At 35.7% G+C, this 20,467-nt stretch overlaps 1 long non-coding RNA gene across 2 annotated transcripts in view; it reads left to right on the top strand.

Annotated features, from left to right (window-relative positions):
* Positions 1 to 20,467, top strand: part of LOC125164461 (uncharacterized) — a 348,065-nt gene that overhangs the window by 11,685 nt on the left and 315,913 nt on the right. For both annotated transcript variants that reach the window (XR_007151776.1, XR_007151777.1), the window contains exon 2: positions 14,406 to 14,486. This is a non-coding gene — a long non-coding RNA (uncharacterized LOC125164461). The remainder of the gene's footprint in view (positions 1 to 14,405; positions 14,487 to 20,467) is intronic.

The following is a 20,467-nucleotide window of genomic DNA, read 5'->3' as shown; positions in this document are numbered from 1 at the left end:
ATGATGTAAACATTGATTGATTTGCAAATACTGAGCCACATTTGCAACCCAGGGATAAATCCCACTTGATTGTGGTGAATAATTTGTTAATGTACTGTTGGAATTGGTTGCCTAATATTTTGCTGACGATTTTTGCATCTATGTTCATCAGCAATATTAGCCTCTAGTTTTTTGTTTTGTTTTGTTTTTGTAGTGTCTTTATCTGGTTTTGATATCAAGATAATGCTGGTCTCACAGAATTAATGTGGAAGCATTCCTTTCTTCCTCTTCTATTTTTGGAATAGTTTGGGAAGAATGGATGTTATGTTTTCTTCAAATGTTTGGTAGAATTCACCTGTGAAGCTGTCTGGTCTTGGACTTTTGTTTGTTGGGAGTTTTTTTATTATTGATTCAATTTCATTGCTGTTAATCAGTCTGTTCAAATTTTCTTCCTGCTTTAGTTTTGGGAGGTTATATGATTCAAGGAATTTATCCATTCCTGTAATTTGTCCAATTTGTGGGCATATAATGTTTCATAATATTCTCTTATAATCCTTTGTATTTCTGTAGTGTTGGTTGTTATTTCTCCTCTTTCATTTCTGATTTTGAGTCTTCTCTTTATATTCTTTTATAATTTTTTTTATGATTCTGGCTAATGATATATCAATTTTGTTAATCATTTCAAAGAACCAGCTTCTGGCTTCTATTGTGAGTTTTTTGTTTTTTTTGTTTTTAGCTTCTATTTCATTTATTTCTTCCTGAATCCTTATTTTATCCTTCCTTCTACTGGTTTTCAGTTTTGTTTGTTCTTCTCTTTCTAGCTCCTTTAGGTGTAAATGTAGGTTGCTTATTTGACATTTTTGCTTGTTTCTTGAGGTAGCCCTATATTGCTATAAACTTCCTTCTTAGAACAACTTTGCTGCATCCCAAAGATTTTGGACCATTGTGTTTTCATTTTCATTTTTCTTCATGTAGTTTTTAATTTGTGTTCTTTCTAGATTTTTTTCTTGAGGTTGATACCTAGTTTTATAGTGTTGAGGTCAGAAAAGATGCATGGTATGATTTCAATCTTTTTAAAATTGTCAAGATTTATTGTGTGACATAACATGTAATCTGTTCTGCAGGATGTTCCATGTGACCTTAAAAAGAATGTGTATTCTGGTGTTTTAGGACAGAATGTTCTGATATATCATTTGATCCATCTGGTCCATTGTGTCATACAATGCCACTGTTTTTTTCTTGATTTTCTCTTTGGGTGATCTATCCATTGATGTAAGTGGGATGTTAAAGTCCATTACTGTTATTGTATCACTGCCAATACCTCTTTTATATTTTTTAATAGATGCTTTGTATATTTGTGTGTGCTCATGTTAGGTGCACAAATATTTACAATTGTTATATTTTTTTGTTGGATTTTTCCCTTCATAGTCATATTATGTCCATTTTTGGTCTTGTTACAGTCTTTGTTTTAAAGTCTATTTTGTCCAATGTAAGTATTGCTACCCCAGCTTTCTTTCACTTCTATTTGAATGATAAATTCTCTCCAGCTCTCCACTTTCAATTTGTATGTCTTTAGGTCTGAAATGAGTCTTTTGTAGGAAGCACATAAATGGGTCTTGGGCTTTTTAATTTGTTTTTTAAAGATAATTCAGATTTATTTATTTATTTATTTATTTATTTATTTATTTATTATTATTATTATTTTTTTTATTTATTGCTTGCTTGCTTGCCTGCCTGCCTGCCTGTCTGAGTGGGGGAGAGGAACAGAGAGGGATTCTCTATGTTTAGCTGTGGAGAGTCTGTTCTGCCAGTCCTCAGGTTAATTTCTGGGTTATTTACACTGATCTGGGTGTTATCTGGGTGTATCCATGGGACAACGTGGCCTAGGATCCTCCTATTCCACCATCTTCCCCAGAAGTCTAATAATTTCTTTATATATTCAACTTTATATGTTCTGGCTAACTTTTTATCAGTTGGAAGTGTTAAATGTGGCTGATATTGTGTCCTAAGTTTGCTTATTTTCTCATTCTGTTGTCTTTTATTAAGAACAGAAGTTCTTAATTTTAATGTGGTACAATTTAGCCATTTTTACTTACTCAGCTATAATTGTTTTTATTAGACAACTGTGTTGCTACCACTAAGAAATAAATTTATTTTCCTATTTTATCTTCAACATTTTAAGACATTTTTTATCACGGAATTTTTTGATCAATCTGGAAATTATCTTAAATTAACCCAAAACAAATCCACTGATCTATAATTTTATTTCTATCATATTTCCATCTACATATGATTCTGTTTCTGGATTCTTTATTCATTGTATTCATTTATCTGGGTTTTTTTTCCTGTAATATTGACTATCTTAACTACTATAGCTATTTACTAAGAATTCCATATATTAGAGCACATTATCCTGACCTAATTTTTGTCTTCAGGAATAACTGGCCATGTATGGTGCTTTGTTCTGCGTATATGATTTTAAATCTGCTTGTCTAGTTCCATGAAAAAAAATTTTTTTTTTGGAAATCTGACTGGAAATACCAAGAATCTCTGGATCAGTTTGGGGGAAAACTGACAAATTTATGATGCTGACTTCCCCCAATCACTATACATGATCATGTGACTTCACTTTTCATTTATTTAGGTCATCTTGGATATCTTTCCATTATTATGTGAGTCTTCATAAGAGACTTGTGTATTGCTTCTGAACTAATTCCTATGCCACATTTTTGCTGTCATTGTCCGTAGTATCCTTTATTTAACGATTTCTAAGCACTATTTGCTTAGAGGTACTAAAGTACTAAAAGTGACTTTAGTACCTTAAGTTTTTTATTCAGCAACCTTGTTAAACCACTTTATTAATCCCACTTTGTAGATTTCTCTGGGTTTTCTGTTTACTTTAAGATAAAGATGGTGTAGTAGCACACCCTGGAAAGGGTTGGGAGAAATGTACAACCAGTTTAGATCTGAGATGTATGTGATAAGCAGTCTAACAATAATATAGAAAAGTATGAGAACAGTGCACAGGCCACCCAGGCATCCTCAAACTGGGGTGTCTCTGAAGGTGCTTGTGTAGAACACATCTCAGTGATTTCTTTCAAGTTGTCCATTTCATTGCTCAGTTTTGAATCAAACGATCCAAGAGCTTTTTCCATAGGTTTGTTACTCTCTGCTATCTTCTGGTTCAGATATTAATGTTGAATAATTAATTAAAAACATACTTTTACCTTATAAAGAGTAAATTAAATATAATAGAACATTAAACAAACATTATACAATAGATATATGATGGCATTTTACATGAATACAAAATGTTTTGAAACCATCCCTACATTAAATTCATTTTTCTGCCACAAATATTTATTGAGGGCCTTGTATATGCAAGACACTGACCCATTAAGAAAAGTATTTGTTTGGTCATCCCTGTCCTAGGAAAATTAAGAAGATAGTAAGTTCAACTAATTTAAGCCATCAATCTTAGAAACAGAAACAACCCCCACCCCTATCTTTATTCTGTAATAGGTTTTTCACCCTGATTTATTGGATAATTGCCTAATCCATCTTGAATATGTAGACAAGAATTCATCAACCTGAAGTACTTAAATGTATTCATCTTTGAAGGAAAATTCCAACTAGCTAACCATTATGTCCTAATTCATTAGTTATGGTCATCACTCAACACTTTCTAAAGAAAAGCCATACAAAGAAAATACTCATGAGAATTCTTTTTCTTACTCAGTGAGCATTCTCTATTTTTCAGTTCATATATAAAACATGAAAATACTATAGTAATGTGTAGTCAGCCTAGAACCAGAGAGTTCTTGGGATATAATTTCTGACTCTACCTCTTATAGTATGTGAATTCCTGTAAGCCTAAGAAACCCCTGTATGTAGTATGGATCTTCAATAATTGTTATCTTCTCACTTTCCCTCTCCTTTCTTCCTTTTAGTTGAGGGTGCAGGTGGGGAAATAGTTTTCAGAGGAGGTAATACTTTGAAGACTCAATTAGATGTTAGGTATTAAAAGATTTGAAATGTTAAATATCCTTCCATTTAATTCCATATTTATTTGAGTTATTCAAGTCTTTTATACTTGTTACCTTTACTAGTAATACAGGAATATGCTTATATATAATAAATGGAAACAGGGGGTGCCTGGGTGGCTTGGTCGGTTAAGCGTCTGACTTCAGCTCAGGTCATGATCTCACGGTCTGTGAGTTCAAGCCCCGCGTTGGGCTCTGTGCTGACAGCTCAGAGCCTGGAGCCTGTTTCGGATTCTGTGTCTCCTTCTCTCTCTGCCCCTCCCCTGTTCAGTCTCTGTCTCTCTCTGTCTCAAAAATAAATAAACGTTAAAAAAATTAAAAAAAATAAATGCAAACAGTATTATTTGTGGAAAGTTTGAGTTATTTTGCCATGTTAGAATTTTGTAGATATCTTTCTCTAATATTTCAGTGCCAGTTATCAAGAAATTATTCCTATTTTGCTTGTTACTTTCCCTATTTTTACCTACATTTTTAACTCATTCTTAGGCAATTATGCCCACTCTTTCATTTTTGATAGAGAAATATTAGAGTAACTCAAATGTCAAACTAAAGTGGTGAAAGAAAGAAAGAAAGAAAGAAAGAAAGAGAGAGGGAGGACAGGGAGGGAAGGAGGGAAAGAAAGGAAGACAGGAAGAAAATGAAAAAAGGAAGAAAGGAAGAGAGAGAGAGAGAGAGGAAAGAAAGAAGAAAGAAAAGAAAGAAAGAATTAAGCATACGACTCTTGATCTTGGCTCAGGTCATGAACTTGTGGTTTGTGAGACTGAGCCTAGAATCAGGCTTTGTGCTTACAGCACAGGGCCTGCTTAGGATTCTCTCTCTCCTTCTCTGTCTTCCCCTCCCCTGTTCATGCACACGTGTACTCTCTCTCTCTGTCAAATAAATGAACTTTAAAAAAAGAAATAAAAAAGAAAGCAAGCAATGTTCCATTTTACCCTTGCACAAAAAGGAAATGTACCCAGATAAGCAGAATAGGCATAATAGTTTTTGAATTGACATTTTTAAAGTAGAAAAATCCCATCCTTCGAAGTTTCAGTTCTTTTTCTAATTAATGATTATGTGCTTCTCTTTCTACTTTTCCATGTTGGAAGAGATATTTGTTTTATTTTAAACATAAAAAATATGATTAATAAAATAGGAGCAGGAAAAAAACTAGAATTATACCTTTCTAAACTTTCCATTAACTTTTTTGTTATCTCAACTTATGCTTTCTAAAGTGTAAAGTATGGTTAGTATATGTTATATAAATCTATGCATCTTACTTGTCAGCAGAAGTGAGATCACATCATTATTTTGTAACTTAAGATAATTTATTTAGGCACCTTATTAAATGTTAGGTATTTATTTTATTCCAACATCTTTATGAGTGTGCAGGAATAATTTCTATATCAATTATAAATGTAAAAACAACAAGGTAAGAATAAAAGAAATAATTGGTAAAACATGAAAAGAACATGACTGAACATTCTATTAGGTATTAAATGGCAAAAGTAGAAAAATACCTCTATACTGGAAAAGAATATGTAATGATGTATGAAGGTCTTCAAAGTGCCCCATGGTCTACCAAAGATGACTAATACTAGAAAAACCAGTGTCTAGGAATTTTCATTTAAACCCCATCATCACTTCAGCCAAAATGACCTGTTGACCAACTTGCTTTCAACTAAATTGCTTTCAACAAATTATGTTCTATGAAATTGCATTTGTTCAAGTTGTTTTTCTAAGGTTATTTTTAAGTGGTTATCAAATCATATGCTGCTATCAAGGACAGAACTAGAAATCTAGAAGCAGTTTTTGTCTCATGCTTAGTTCCTTTTTCTAGCTCGGTCTCCGTTGGTATTTCTCTCTCTCTCTCTCTCTCTCTCTCTCCCTCCCTCCCTCCCTCCCTCCCTCCCTCCCTCCCTCCCTCCCTTTCTCTGATCATCTTTATCCTTATATTTCATGATGAATCAATCCCTATCCAGGGCCATGTGGTTATTTTTGTGAATGTGGAGACCCTTTGGAAGATGACCTTCTTCACACCATATCTTTAGAAATACTGTAGAGTATTTTGGCTTTTTGACCATACTATGTCTAAGTCCAACCTTCACTTTATCTTCTAGTTTGGAGGCATTCTTTTCAGTAATATCAAACTAAATTTCATGTATCGTATTTTTGCCTCTCCTTATCAGATAAAGACTAAAATTTCCAGTAAACTCTTGAATACAACTTCTGGTGCTATATAACCAGTGAACAAAATCAATGGACTATTCCATTGTGCATTGCAGAATTTTATGATAGCACGCTCTTTCCACATATACCCAGATTTCTCCATTGTTATAGCTTCATTCTCTCGTTCCCAAAGCTATCTGCACAATGTGATTCTCATGATAGCAATGTAATAGAAAAAAAACAAGTTATTCACAGCTTTTCTCCCCTCAATTCCAGGGATTCATGTTTGAAAGGTCATTTATTGGCTTCTTCACTGTGATCCCAGATCCAAATAGCAGGCCCCAAATCTCAGTAGTGTCTGAGACTGCACTGTCCAGTGGTTGCACAGGGCAAGGCAGTGGTGTAGTATGACAGTCTGGAAGAGATGTATTGGACATTGTTCATGAGAGTGTGTTGAGTGAGGGTTAAGAAAGAAGTAGGAACAGGGGTGCCTGGGTGGCTCAGTTGGTTGAGCGTCTGACTTTGGCTTAGGTCATGATCTCACGGTCTGTGGGTTCGAGCCCCACGTTGGGCCTTGTGCTGACAGCTCAGAGCCTGGAGCCTGCTTCCGATCCAGTGTCTCCCTCTCTCTATGCCCCTCCCCCACTCTCACTTTGTCTCACTCTGTCTCCCAAAAATAAATAAATGTAAAAAAAAAAAAAAAAGAAAGAAGTAGGAACGAGTGAAAAAGTATTGAATGGCATGAAGGAATAGGAAAATATTTTATTATATGTATGCATGATGTTCTTGAATGTATGATACAGAAAGAGGACATTTTGTCTAGAAAGCAGGCAATGTGAAACTTCCTGTGTCATACACAGAGCAAAATGCCTGGGCTAGAATTCTTCAGAAGGTGGAAAGCAAAGATGATGCCTCACAGCTTCTGGAGTCAGACCTGTGTTTCCTTTTAATGTGACTCTGCAGAGACTGGGTGTCTGTGGGGACATAGCTTGTATATATGATCACCTGGTCAAGAGCTGAATAACATGTCCTGACCACTTTCACACAAGTGAAATTAGAATAAAAACCACCCTCAGGGCATCTGGGTATCTCAGTTGGTTAAGTGTCCAACTTCAGCTCAGGTCATGATCGTATGGTCGGTGAGTTTGAGCCCTGCATCAGGCTCTGTGCTGACAGCCCAGAGCCTGGAGCCTGCTTCAGATTCTGTGTGTCCTCTCTCTTTGCCCCTCCCCAACTCACACTTTATCTCTCTCCAAAATCAAATCAAATAATAAAATAAAATAAAATAAAATAAAATAAAATAAAATAAAATTAAAGTAAAGTAAAGTAAAGTAAAGTAAAATAAAATAAAATAAAATAAAATAAAATAAATAAAAATCAACCACTCTGACCTGATGACAAGCTCCCAGGGAACACTCCAGTACTAAGGGGCAAGTCTGGCTCCCTTGCCATAAGTTTTGCTCCATCCATCTAACTAAAATTTGCATAGCAAACACCAACTATATTCTATCTCAAATTCCTCTTAACTCTAATGTAATCCCATATCATGTTTTGCATTAATCCATTTTAGCCTGACCACAGCACCCTCAGCATCTCATTTGACTATGGAACATAAGCCTGTCATCTGAGCAATATTAAAATCTTGTCACAACAATGCTGGTTACAGTATTTATGAAATTGCATGGTTCTTAAGAGAAAGCCTGAGAAAACATGATCCGTCTATAAACTCCTCTATATCTCATGACATCCTTTTACCACCACCATGCCAAGAGCACCAGAACTCACCCTGGCAGGAGAATGAAGGGGGTAACCCTGGAAATATAGCAGATGTTTAATTCAAATGCTATGACAGTGGCAGCAAGAATTGCACATATTTTCAAAAGAAACCCGGGGGTAATGGGTTATATAGGTGATTGAGGGGATTGAGGAGGGCACTGATGATGAGCACCAGGTGATGTGTGGAAATGTTGAATCACTAAAATGTACACCCGAAACATATTACACTGTATGTTAGCTAACTGGGATTTAAATAAAAACTTCGAGAAAGAAGGCTATTTTCAAGAATTCCCCTGGACCTGCTATGTAATCTCCTTGTGTTTCTCACTTTCCTTGACACCCTTGTCTGCTTTTATCTCTCAGAAGGATATCCTCATGTTGACACTTATTTCATTTGCTGTTTCCTATCTTGTGAAGATTGGACTGGTCCCTAACTTTGTGTTTCCCCTAAGTGTGCCTGTTTTGTTCGCCGTTGCATTCCTGACACCTAGAACAATGTTTGGTATATAGCAGGTGTCCACATGTGGCCTTCTGTATCTTTCTGACTTCTCTCTCTGTCCCAATAGCTCAAACTGTGCATCTTAAGGAAGCATAAAGAATCTGCACTGACTTGAATCATCAGAGGAGAAAAATGTGTTCATAGTAGTCGAGTTAAAGATAGGAAAGATAACATCTTTGGAGAGAGCAGAGAATCCTTTTACGAAAAATGGCTAAGAACCAAATGATGTTTTGTAATTGTTTGCAGTGTTCTAGGAGCCAAAGTTTAGGAAGAACCCAAAATTGTGTGTTTTTTGAAAATACAAGTATTTTATTTATTTGTTTGACAGTTCTGATTATGTACCTGGCCATGTTCTAAGCACTGGATACAGTGGTGAAATGAAGAGATTGAGTGTCTTTCATACAGCACATTATTTAAAAAGCAGAAAACAGAAAATAGACACGCAAACAAATAAATAAGACCATTTCTCATGGTAGTAATTGCTATGAAGTGATGAAAAGGGTAACTTTCTAAGAAGGGAGGTTGCCTGTGTGTGGTCAGGAAAGGCCTGTCTGAGGGTATTTTGGTTGAGAACCAGATAGTGAGAAACAGAGAGCCATGTGCAAACCTGAGAGATCATTCCAGGCACAGGAAAGGGAGTGAGTTCAGAGGCCCTGAGGCAGGAAGGAGCCCAGCATGTTCTAGGGGTAGGCCCAGGAGATGAAGTGACGGTAGAATGTAAGGGCACCAAGTAGGCAAAAGTCTGACAGATAATGTAGGGAAGCGTGTGTTGTAGAAAGCAACGTTTTCATCCTAACTTCAAAAAGAAGTCGTTAGAAGGTTTTTAAGCAAAGAACGTTATGCTCTGATTTACACTTTTAAAGATCAGCAAAGTCACTTTTGAAAAGACTCAGTGGGCCCTGTCTGTCTGCAACCCAAAGTCTATGCCCAATAGTGTGGGATTCCCTAATAGATATCCAGCTGTACAGGAGAGTTACGATGAATGAGAGAGACTCTCATTTTAGATAGCTAACATTTTAAAAACTCATACAGAAATGTAAGGAAAAGGCAGACAACTCAACAGAAAAATTTGATAGCACATTTCCAATAAATGGATGGCACTTCACAGAAATGGATATCCGCGTGACCAATAAATTTATGGAAAAATGCTGTACATATCTGTTGTCGGATAAATCCAAATTATAACCGTAATAAGTATCACTATATACTCACCAGAATTGCTAAAACAAACAGAACAACAAAAACAACGGTAAAAGCCCTTGTCAAGTGCGGGAGTAATCAAAATTTTAATACAGTGCTGTGCACTTCTTTGAAAAATTTGGTGGTATCTGTAAGGTATGCTGAAGCAGACTTAACTGGCTTGTGAGACCCACCACTGATTGACTGAAACTGACAAAGGTGATAATATTTACACCACAGAAGTTGACAAATGCCACAAATCAGAGTTTGCTTGTTTCCCTCACCCCAGAGACCTAGTTGTTTAATATTCAGCACATCATTGACCTAAGTTAAGCATACCTGTTACTGGCTGGGAAACTCATACTCATATTCTTGGTCCAGGAATTTCTATCTATAATAAAGTGTGGAATATTCATAAAATAGTATGCTATATAGCGATAAGAGTAGCACGAGGCAATGACATGGATGGATCTTACAAAGATAAGACTGAAGAAACTAAGCCAGAAAAAGAAGAGCATATAATGTATGATCAATGTATATAAAATGCAAATTTAGCCTGAACTAATCTGTGGTATTCTGTCTATAGTAATCAGAAAGGGAGATGACAGTGACTGATAGTGGGAGAAAGTGTTCCAACTACGTTTTCTTTTTGATATGTGTGCTGATTACATGGATATGCTCACTTTTGAAAATGTATTGAGCTTACTCTTGGGCCTTGGGTACTGCTGTATATGTATGCTATCCTTCAGTATGTGTTTTAAAATATCAAATTAAAGAAACTCACATATCGAGTCATGCTCACTTATGTATTATTATAGGTAAAGGAACTAAGTTTCTTTATTTCAGATCTCGGGGCAGAATATTTAACAACCTTCATTATTGGTGTAGAAAAATAATTTCTAATTCATCCTTAAATATTTCTTATTTTAAAAATATCCTCGGGGCGCCTGGGTGGCGCAGTCGGTTAAGCGTCCGACTTCAGCCAGGTCACGATCTCGCGGCCCGTGAGTCCGAGCCCCGCGTCAGGCTCTGGGCTGATGGCTCAGAGCCTGGAGCCCGTTTCCGATTCTGTGTCTCCCTCTCTCTCTGCCCCTCCCCCGTTCATGCTCTGTCTCTCTCTGTCCCAAAAATAAATAAAAGTTGAAAAAAAAAATTTAAAATAAAAATATCCTCTAATTTGGGTAATACAACTCTTACTATATTTGGTGTTGTTGAGATTAGAGAAGGAAAATATCTAGAATCTTGGTTTTCACTTTTTATTGTGTATGAGAGTCCCCAGGGGGACTTGTCATGAATTCAGATACCTGAGGCTCCACCACAGAAACTAATTCACGAGGTTTGTTGGACCCACATATCTGCATTTTAATAACCATCTCATGTGATCTGAAGCAGGTAAATGCATGGGGAAAAACTTCGAAAAAACTGATCTAGATGGTTAATGTTTACCCCAGGACTATCTAGAGAGGGAGAGATGGAGAGAAAAAGAGAGAGATGGAGAATACTCTATTTTGTTCTGGTGGGTAGTTGCCAGTGAAATAGAGTCCCAATATTAAGGTTAATGATCAAAAAATTATAAGTTCTCACACTTGAAAAGTTGTACACTTAAGTGTTTATGCATTTGAAATTACCCTGGTATAAAAATAATTTTTAAAATATATTTTCATGTAAATTTTGAAAGATACATTATAATGGAAGGAATAGTACAGGAATTACCAAGTATAAATACAAACAGAAACATACAAATTAGTAGGGATATTTATTTATAAATTTCCGATTAAAAAAAACTTGCTTTAACTCATTTTCATTGGACAAAATACACCCTAGAAAATGGCAAATTAAGCCTAGAGACGTCAGGATTATTTGTAACCATGGTGGGAAAGTACGTTACTTCAGTTTATTTTTCTCTGTAGATGACTTTCTCATGTTACATGGAGTTGCCCACACTTCTGTTTTGATAAAGGCCTGTGTGAATGAGGAAATAAGTGCAGTATTATTAAGAAAAGTATCATCATGGGGCACCTGGGTGGCGCAGTCGGTTAAGCGTCCGACTTCAGCCAGGTCACGATCTCGCGGTCCGTGAGTTCGAGCCCCGCGTCAGGCTCTGGGCTGATGGCTCAGAGCCTGGAGCCTGTTTCCGATTCTGTGTCTCCCTCTCTCTCTGCCCCTCCCCCGTTCATGCTCTGTCTCTCTCTGTCCCAAAAATAAATAAACGTTAAAAAAAAAAATTAAAAAAAAAAAAAAGAAAAGTATCATCAAAGGAAATATCGCCAATGAATGTTTAAATATATAAAAATGGAACTAATTCTGATAAATTATAATAGGGTAATGACACCTGTAAATGACAGGATGTATGTCAAATAGAGCTGATAAAAGGTTGATCTCAAACACATACGCACACACACCAAGCACAATCTGTTGAATAAGTAGTCGTGATAGTTAAAAACAAAACAAAACAAAACTTACCCATAAGGAAATAGAAATCACAAGCACTACCAAATAAAATGCACAAAAACATAAAAACAATTTTGTTACCATTTCAAATTGCAGTAAGAGTTAAAAAATAAATTGCAGTGTTGCCTAACCCTATAGCGCTCTGTACTGGCTCATTCCTCCCTCAGAAAAACCTGTTTACATGTAATAATACTGTTGAGGATCAGACTACATGAATCATATAATATTTATATTAAAATTCTTTATAGAATTATGCTAATATTTGGAAGCATAAATATTTTGTGAATTTCAGAAGTCACAATGAGATAAGAAATAACAAGGAAACAAAATAATTTCACAAATTATATGTAATTATTATGTAAAATGAATATTAGCAAGAATTGAAGTAGAAATTAATATTTTTGCTTTTCATGTTCACAAGTGTTTTTTTTAAAGTTTCTTAAGCATCTTAGGCAATAGATATTTTAAATTCCCCTACACACTTTTATCAATAGTAAAAGGACGCTTAGGTAAGGAAGGGTTATTTTTGTTTCTCTCTGTTGATGAGCCCAGAATCAGCTTCTTATGACAGTTTATTTCTCTGTGAAAGATACAGTCTCTCAAAATAACTTTTACTTCTTGTCTTCCTGGCATCTCAACCTAAAATCTAAGGTGATAAGATCACATTTCACCATTTCTCTTACTAAGGATTGTATTTAAATGTTTATTTATTTATTTTGAGGGAGAGAGAGAAGAGAAGAGAGGAGGGGAGGGGAGGGCAGGGCAGGGCAGAGAGAGAGGGAGAGAAAGAATGCCAGGCAGGCTCCGTGCTGTCAGCACAGAGCCCAACACGGGGCCTGACCCCACAAACTGTGAGATTGTGACCTGAGCCGAAATCAAGAGTCAGATGCTTAACCAACAGAGCCACCCAGGCACACCAGGATTTTTTATTAGTCAAGGCGCTTGCTGTTTTCAAAACAACTAATGACACTAGGTATGGAATGCTGTCCACCATTTTCCGGATTTGGGAGTCCCATTCTGCTAGCTCCACCAGAAGCTGTGCTCTTGCCTTCACTGGACTTACAGACCTATCCCCTTACCTGTTGATTACTCTTAAGTTCCCAAAGGAGAGGATAAAGAATATGCCCCTACAAATACAACTATTTGTTCCTGGCTGGGCTCCTGCCACAATCCTGTTTGCCAAATGTTCGTTCAGCTGGCCAGCTGTGGAAGCCTTAAGAACTGCACCTGTTCTTTTCCTTAAAGCCTAAAGCAGAGCTAACAAATCTAGGCTTTTCCTTCACAGTACTTCTACTCCAACCTGACTTTTCTAAATTTTCCGTAAGGAAAGAGGCCTCAAAAGCAAAGGAAAAAAAAATTTTAAATGTATGATCTCAGGGATGCCTGGTTGGCTCAGTTGGTTAATTGTCCAACTCTTGTTTTTGGCTCAGGTCATGATCCCATGGTTCTTGCGTTTGAGTCACGCATCGGGCTCTGCATTGACAGCTTGCACCCTGCTTGTGATTCTGTCTCTGTCTCTGTCTCTGTCTCTCTTTCTCTCAACCCCTTGCTTCCTCTCTTTCTCTCTCTCTCTCTCTCAAAAATAAGTAAAATAAACTTTTAAAAATTAAAAAAAAACAAATAAAATGTATGATGTCAGATAATCTTTCAAATTCTTTCATTGTTGCCTGATGACCTGGGGCTCTCCAAGGGCAGGGTCAAAATAGGACATTGTTCAATGACCAGACTACCTAATATTAGCATTTTAACTCACCCTGAAGATATACATGTGGGAGAAAGTATGGTCAACATTTGAAGTCTGAAAAATATTTTCTGAACATATGTGTAAAAATGCCTGTTAACTAACTGAGCCACATCTCTAAGTTTGTGTCCAGTACTTTGCTTTCCCCCTTTTCTTGAAAAAACAATTAAAGATATTCAGATAGTTTCTTTTTTTAATGTTTATTTTTGAGAGAGAGAGAGAAAGAGAGCAAGCGAGCACACAAGCTGGGGAGAGAGAGGGGGCAACACAGAATCTGAAGCAGGCTCCAGGCTCTGAATGGTCAGCACAGAGGCCGATGTGGGGCTTGAACCCACGAACCATGAGATCATGACCTGAGCCAAAGTTGGACTCCCAACTGACTGAACCACCCTGGTGCCCCAACATTTAAATAGTTTGTTAGTGTGCTCTAGTTTATTAAGAAACATTTAGACTTGAGTAAGGGGAAAGGAGGTAAAACACAATATTGTAAAATACCTGATTGGGAAAGTCACCTAGAGAAAAAAATTTAAAGTACATGTGCGGATTACATTTATTTGAAAATTTAAAAAGACTTTCATCATTTTTCCAGACCATTTTATTGCTCAGATACATAATTTCTATTGGAACATAAGGAAGTGGACAAGCAGAGCGAAAACTTGAAACTTGAAAGGTAACTTATAACTTTGCACTGATAGTTTTCAAGAGGAAATTAATTATGTCTCTCTTAACAGAGGGATAATAAGGGGAAATAGAAGTCTACAGAAGATAGAGAAAAAGGCTATAAAATTTTTGATACTTGAATAAGGTATTTTAACTCCCACATGAGGAGCCAGTGATAAGTACCATAAAATCAGTATGACTGAGTAAAGACTAGGGATGAGCTAATTTTCCTCAAGAATGAGAGAAAACCTGCATGAATAATAATTGAAGATTAGGGAAAAATGTATTTAATCACACTTAACGTAAAAAAAATCTGACCTAAATTATATATTATTCATTTAAATGCACATTATTTAAATGCACTAGATAATAATTCTAGTAGACACTAAGTATAGCTTTTTAAGCACTCTTGGTGTTTTAAAAGACTAGAAAAGGAGCATTGCTTTAAATCTCTCAGTTAATCATTCTTACAGGAAGTCTAGAGGTTAATATGAGGTCTTAGCCCAGCTATCTCCATACACCTGGTAGACAAATGTAGACATTTGAAATATACTTCCCATAAGATAGTTTTTTTTAAATTCTTGAGTTGCAGCCTACAAAACACATAAAGATATAGCTTTTTAAAAATATCAGTAAAGGGGCGCCTGGGTGGCTCAGTCAGTTAAGTGTCCAACTCTCAATTGCAGCTCAGGTCATGACCCACGAGCCCACATCAAGCTCTGTGCTGGGCGAGGAGCTTGCTTAAGATTCTCTCCCTCCCTCTGCCTCCCCCCCCCCATTTGCACTCTCTCTCTCTCTCTCTCTCAAAATAAATAAATAAAAAATATATAAAATAAAATATCAGTGTAAGTATATCCAAGCTGTTCTTTCAGTTTTTAGCTAGGTCAGTTTTGCCAACTGGTAACTTTGGAAAACTTAGATAAGGCTACCTAATATTTGCTATTATTATGTGTCTTCATCTTTGAAGCATATTTTTCAGTGAATAATAACTAAGCTTTATGTCAGATTGGGAGAAGAAAGATGATTGCGTTCTTGAACCTTCCTGCATAGATTCAGATGTTACAATCTTTTTTTTTGCTTCATTGTTGGGACCAGAGAAAATCAGAAATATGTTCTCTGTGAGCAATTTATATCTTTCCAATTTCTATTTTTAATAATGTTATTAATACTAAATAATAATTGGCCTTCCACTATGCTCCCACATATGTATATGCAATTTTTCTCCACTTTGCAGCCATTTTTCATCTAGAGTGTACCCCATGCTTCGCTCTGTAAGTGATGTTTCTATGCACTACAGCTGGAGTTCTAGTCATAGAGCAGAAACCTTGTTTTCAGAGAAAGGACAACCAGCAGTGAGTTTATTTGCCTTGTGGTGTGATTTTTTTTTATAGAAGAATCTATCTTCCCTTAGAGAACACATCCTATGCATACAACACTAAACATTTGCTAATTTCAGAGGATAAAATCTTCTTAGATAATCCACACACTCTCCCCTACATCTTGTGTCCATTCTTCTACTCGAAAACCTGTGCTTTCATATTTACTGTTAACTGTTCGGTTATAAATTGTAATTTCTGCCATGAAAATACCAAAGACAGAATTTCTCCTGCACTTTGGACTGCATTTAGGGTGTTACTACTCTCCTTTTAGCTGAATTGTGAAAGTGTTATTAGCAGGTTTATATTGAACTTTGAGTACTCTGGGATCTTAGTAATCAAAATTATGTACCTCCGTGGTCTGACCAGAGAATTTAGTTTCGTTCTTTTATTTTTTTTTTTTAATTTTAAATCCACGTAATAAAAAATGTGCATTTATTAGTTTCCGTTAATAACAGTGATTGAGTATATTTGGAATCTTTCTTTTAGATTTTTTTTTTAGCAAGATTTTCTTCCAACTGTAAAACCAGACAAAATTCTAATCCAATTCCATTTCTTCTATTTACTAACAGTAAATAGCAGAACTCTTAAGCAGTATTTGAACTCTCTCACTTTCTTTTTTAAAGCTTTTATTTAAATTCCTCACTTCTGTCTGTCTTAAAAATAAATAAAACATTTAAAAAAATTAAAAAAGGGGGGGCATCCAGATAGCTCAGTCAGTTAACCATCGGACTTCAGCTCAGGTCATGATCTCACAGTTCGTGAGTTCGAGCCCCACGTCGGGCTCTGTGCTGACAGCTCAGAGCGTGGAAGCTGCTTCAGATTCTGTGTCTCCCTCTCTCTCCGCCCCATCCCCACTCATGCTCTGTCTCTCTCTCTCTTAAAAATAAATAAAACATTAAAAAAATAAAAATAAATTCCTCACTTTCTTAATCTGTGTAATGAATACAATACCAGTGTCATGGCTGTTACAAAGATTGAACGAGAGGCTATGCTCAGTACTACTTCCCCTTAATCTAATTTTCTCATAATTAAAAATTTTGAGATAATTGTAGATTCCCATGGAGTTGTTAAAAAAAAAGGATAAGAAATTTCCACATAACCTTTAACCAGTTTCCCTCAGTGGAAACATTTTGCTAAACTATAGTACAATATTACAGCCGGTTTATGATGTTGATACAGTTTATTGCTCTTCTTCAGATTTCCCCAATTTTATCCATACTTCTGTGGGTATATTTAAATTTTTATTTAAAAATAATTCAAAACTTACAAAAAGTTGACAGAAAAGTACCAAGAGCTTTTTTATTTTTCTTTTTCCTAAATCATTTTATGTTAAGATTCTGATTTGATGCCCTGTCACCTCCTACATATGAATTTCTCACAACAACATCATTCTACCTAACTAAAATATAGCCATCAAAATTAGGAATTTAAAATAGATACATTTCTACCACTTAATCCATAGACTTCATTAAACTTTCACCGTTTTCCAATGATACCCCTTATAGAAAAGGATCCAGTTCTATTTCGTTGACGCGTAGTCTGTTTAGTCCAGTTCACCTTGGATCCATTCCTTCATCTTTACTTGGTTTGCATGACTTAACTTTTAGAAATTACAGGCCAGTTGTTTTGTAGTATGCTTCTCAATTTAGGTTTGTCTGATTTTTCTTCATGTCTAGATTTAATTTAAATATTGTCAGGAATATCAGAAAACAAAGATATAGCAATATTCTCATTGTACCTCAGCAAATTATAAGCAAGTTAGAAGCAAATTCAGTTTGTGACATTCCTGGTGATATTAAACATAACTACTTGATTAAGGTAGTTTCCTCCATGTTTCCCCATTGTAAAGATTCTCTCTTTTATCTTTCTAATTAAGTGTTTTGTGCAGACGTTCACCAAATCTATGTAAAATTCCTATATATCATCTAACTTTCACCCGAATGTTTGACATGCATTGATATTTTTGCCAAGGTTACTATTACTGTGATGGTAGTTCTTTCTGTATTTATTAATTGGCATTTGACTATTAAAATCTTTGACTTCTCATTCATTCATTCATATTTGCATGTACTTGTGGATTTCTTTTATTCAATTGGTTATAATCAGTTACTATTTATTTTGATGTTTAGATATCCCAGATTAGACTAGAAGGAGTCTCACGCTGGTTCATGTATCCTTTTGACATTTGGTTTCATCATTTATGGAACATTTCCTTATTTTATGGTACAACAAAATATTCCTTCTCTTTCTTCTCTTCCCCAGCCGAAGAATCAGAAATTTCTCCAAGGTACCCTTGTTTCTTTTAGTGGAGAATGGTATTTATAAAGCAAGAGCTGAGCGAAAGATATGCTTATTGCCAGTGGGGTATTTCTGCGTTCAGACTGTCTCAGGACAGAGCTAGGAGATATATATATATATATATATATATATATATATATATATATATATATGTTATATATATATATATATATATGTATAAAATATAATAATATATATAATTATATTATCTGTCTATATATCTACATCCATATCTATCTATGATCTATCAGTTGAAAACTATGAATTCACATTAATATTTCCATTTCCAATCCAACATTGAAGAGTCTATTCTAGTTTTCCCTTTTTCCACATTTGTAACTTCCTTCTCCCCCAGCAAAAATCTGACTCAGTTATTCTCAGTGTATATAATTGATTATTTCCTTTCATAATGTACCCAACTCTTATTATAGCCATCAGCATTCTCCTATCCACCCTCCTCATCCTCCATGACTGCTGTAGACAAACTCCTCAATCTGCTAGGTTCCTCAGTACCTTGTAACAACAACTAATTTTGTCATTCTCTCACATGGAAGACATCTTCACCCAACCCAGTCTCTAATATTCCACACCAGATTGCCACTACCCACTTCCCCTGTCAGATATCTTCCCCAAATTGGGCATGCTCCACTGCTCAGTGCCAGGCTGCCACCAGTGCACCAGCTCTCCCAGACACTCTCCTTACCTCACTCAAATTCTGGAAGCCCCTGCCAGGTTGCTGTTCCTATAACTGTGAGGTTGTTAGTTTTTCACATCTTTATCTAATGGTTTGTCTAGTAAATTAGGAAGAAAGGAAAGAAGGAATGGAGGGAAGAAAGAAATGGAGGAAAGGTTGGAGGGAAGGATGGAAATGAAGGAAAGAAGAAGCAAAGAAAGGAGGAAAGGAAGGATCTTGTTGTTTTAAATCAAGGAATTTATGGACCCTTCTTTTACACTACACACAAAAATCAACTCAAATGGATTAAAGACTTAAACGTAGGACCTTAAGCCATAAAAATATAATGAAAAAAATGTAGGGAAAAGTCTCCCTGCGATTGAGCTTGGCAATGATTTTTTGGACATGACACCAAAAGCTCAGGCAAGCAAAGCATAAATAAACAAGTGGGATTATGTCAAATTAAAAATTATCTGCAAAGCAGAGGAAACTATCAAAAAATAAAAAGGCATTCTATGGCATGGCAACCTATGGGATGGAAGAAAATATTTGAAAACCATATATTTGATAAGGTTTTAATATCTAAAATAAATCAGGAACTCATACAAGTCAATAGTAAAACAGACAACCCAATTTAAAAATGGACAAAGAATCTGAATAGGTATTTTTCCAAAGAAGGTATACAAAGGGCCAAGAGGTATATAAAAAAGTTGTCAACATCACTAATCATCAGAGAAATGCAAACCAAAACTTATATTGAGAAGTTTGTAAACTGGAAAACAGTTTTCGGCTTCCTCAAAACATTAGAAATAGATCTGCCGGGGTGCTGTGGTGGCTCAGCCAGTTAAGTGTCCAACTCTTGGTTTCAACTCAAGTCATGATCTCACAGTTCATGAGGTCAAGCTCCTCATTGGGCTATACCCCGAGCCTGCTTGGGATTCTCTCTTTCCGCCCCTCCCCTACTCATGCACGCTCTCTCTGTCTCTCTGTATGTGTGTGTATGTCTCCCAAAATAAATAAATAAACATTAAAAAAATAGAACTATCATATGATCTAGCAGTCTGTCTTCAGGTTATATACCTGAAGGAAATAAAATCAGTACTTTGAAAAGATACCTTTACTCCAGTATTCATTATAGCAGCCTTCACAGAAACAGTCTGTCCATTGGCAGATGAATAAATGAATAAGAAATTTGGGTATATACATACAGTGGGATATTACTCAGCTTTTAAAAAGAAGGCACTGCTGCCATTTGTGACAACATGGATGAAAATGGAGAACATTATGTTGAGTGAAATAAGCCAGGCACAAAAAGAAGAATACTGCATGATCTCGTTTTTTTTTTTAATGTGGAAATCTAAAAAAAAAAAAAAAATTGTTTGAATACCTAGAAGCAGAGAGCAGAATACTGTTTACCAAGGGCAATAAGGTGGAAGAATGGGGACACATTGGTCAAACCAGACTGTAGTAACCATTTTACTGTATATGGGTATCAAAACATCATGTCACACACCTTACATATATACAATCTTTATAGAAAAAATGAAATAAAAATAAAACTACCATGTGAAGTAGTAATCCTGCTTTTGAATATTTACCCAAAAGAATCAAAATCAAGCTCTTGAAGAGATATTAGTGTGC

Source organism: Prionailurus viverrinus, chromosome B1, assembly GCF_022837055.1.
Source record: "Prionailurus viverrinus isolate Anna chromosome B1, UM_Priviv_1.0, whole genome shotgun sequence".
In the NCBI taxonomy this organism is placed as follows: domain Eukaryota; kingdom Metazoa; phylum Chordata; class Mammalia; order Carnivora; family Felidae; genus Prionailurus; species Prionailurus viverrinus.
The sequence above is the reverse complement of the archived record's forward strand: the minus strand, read 5'-3'. Positions and strand labels throughout refer to the sequence as shown.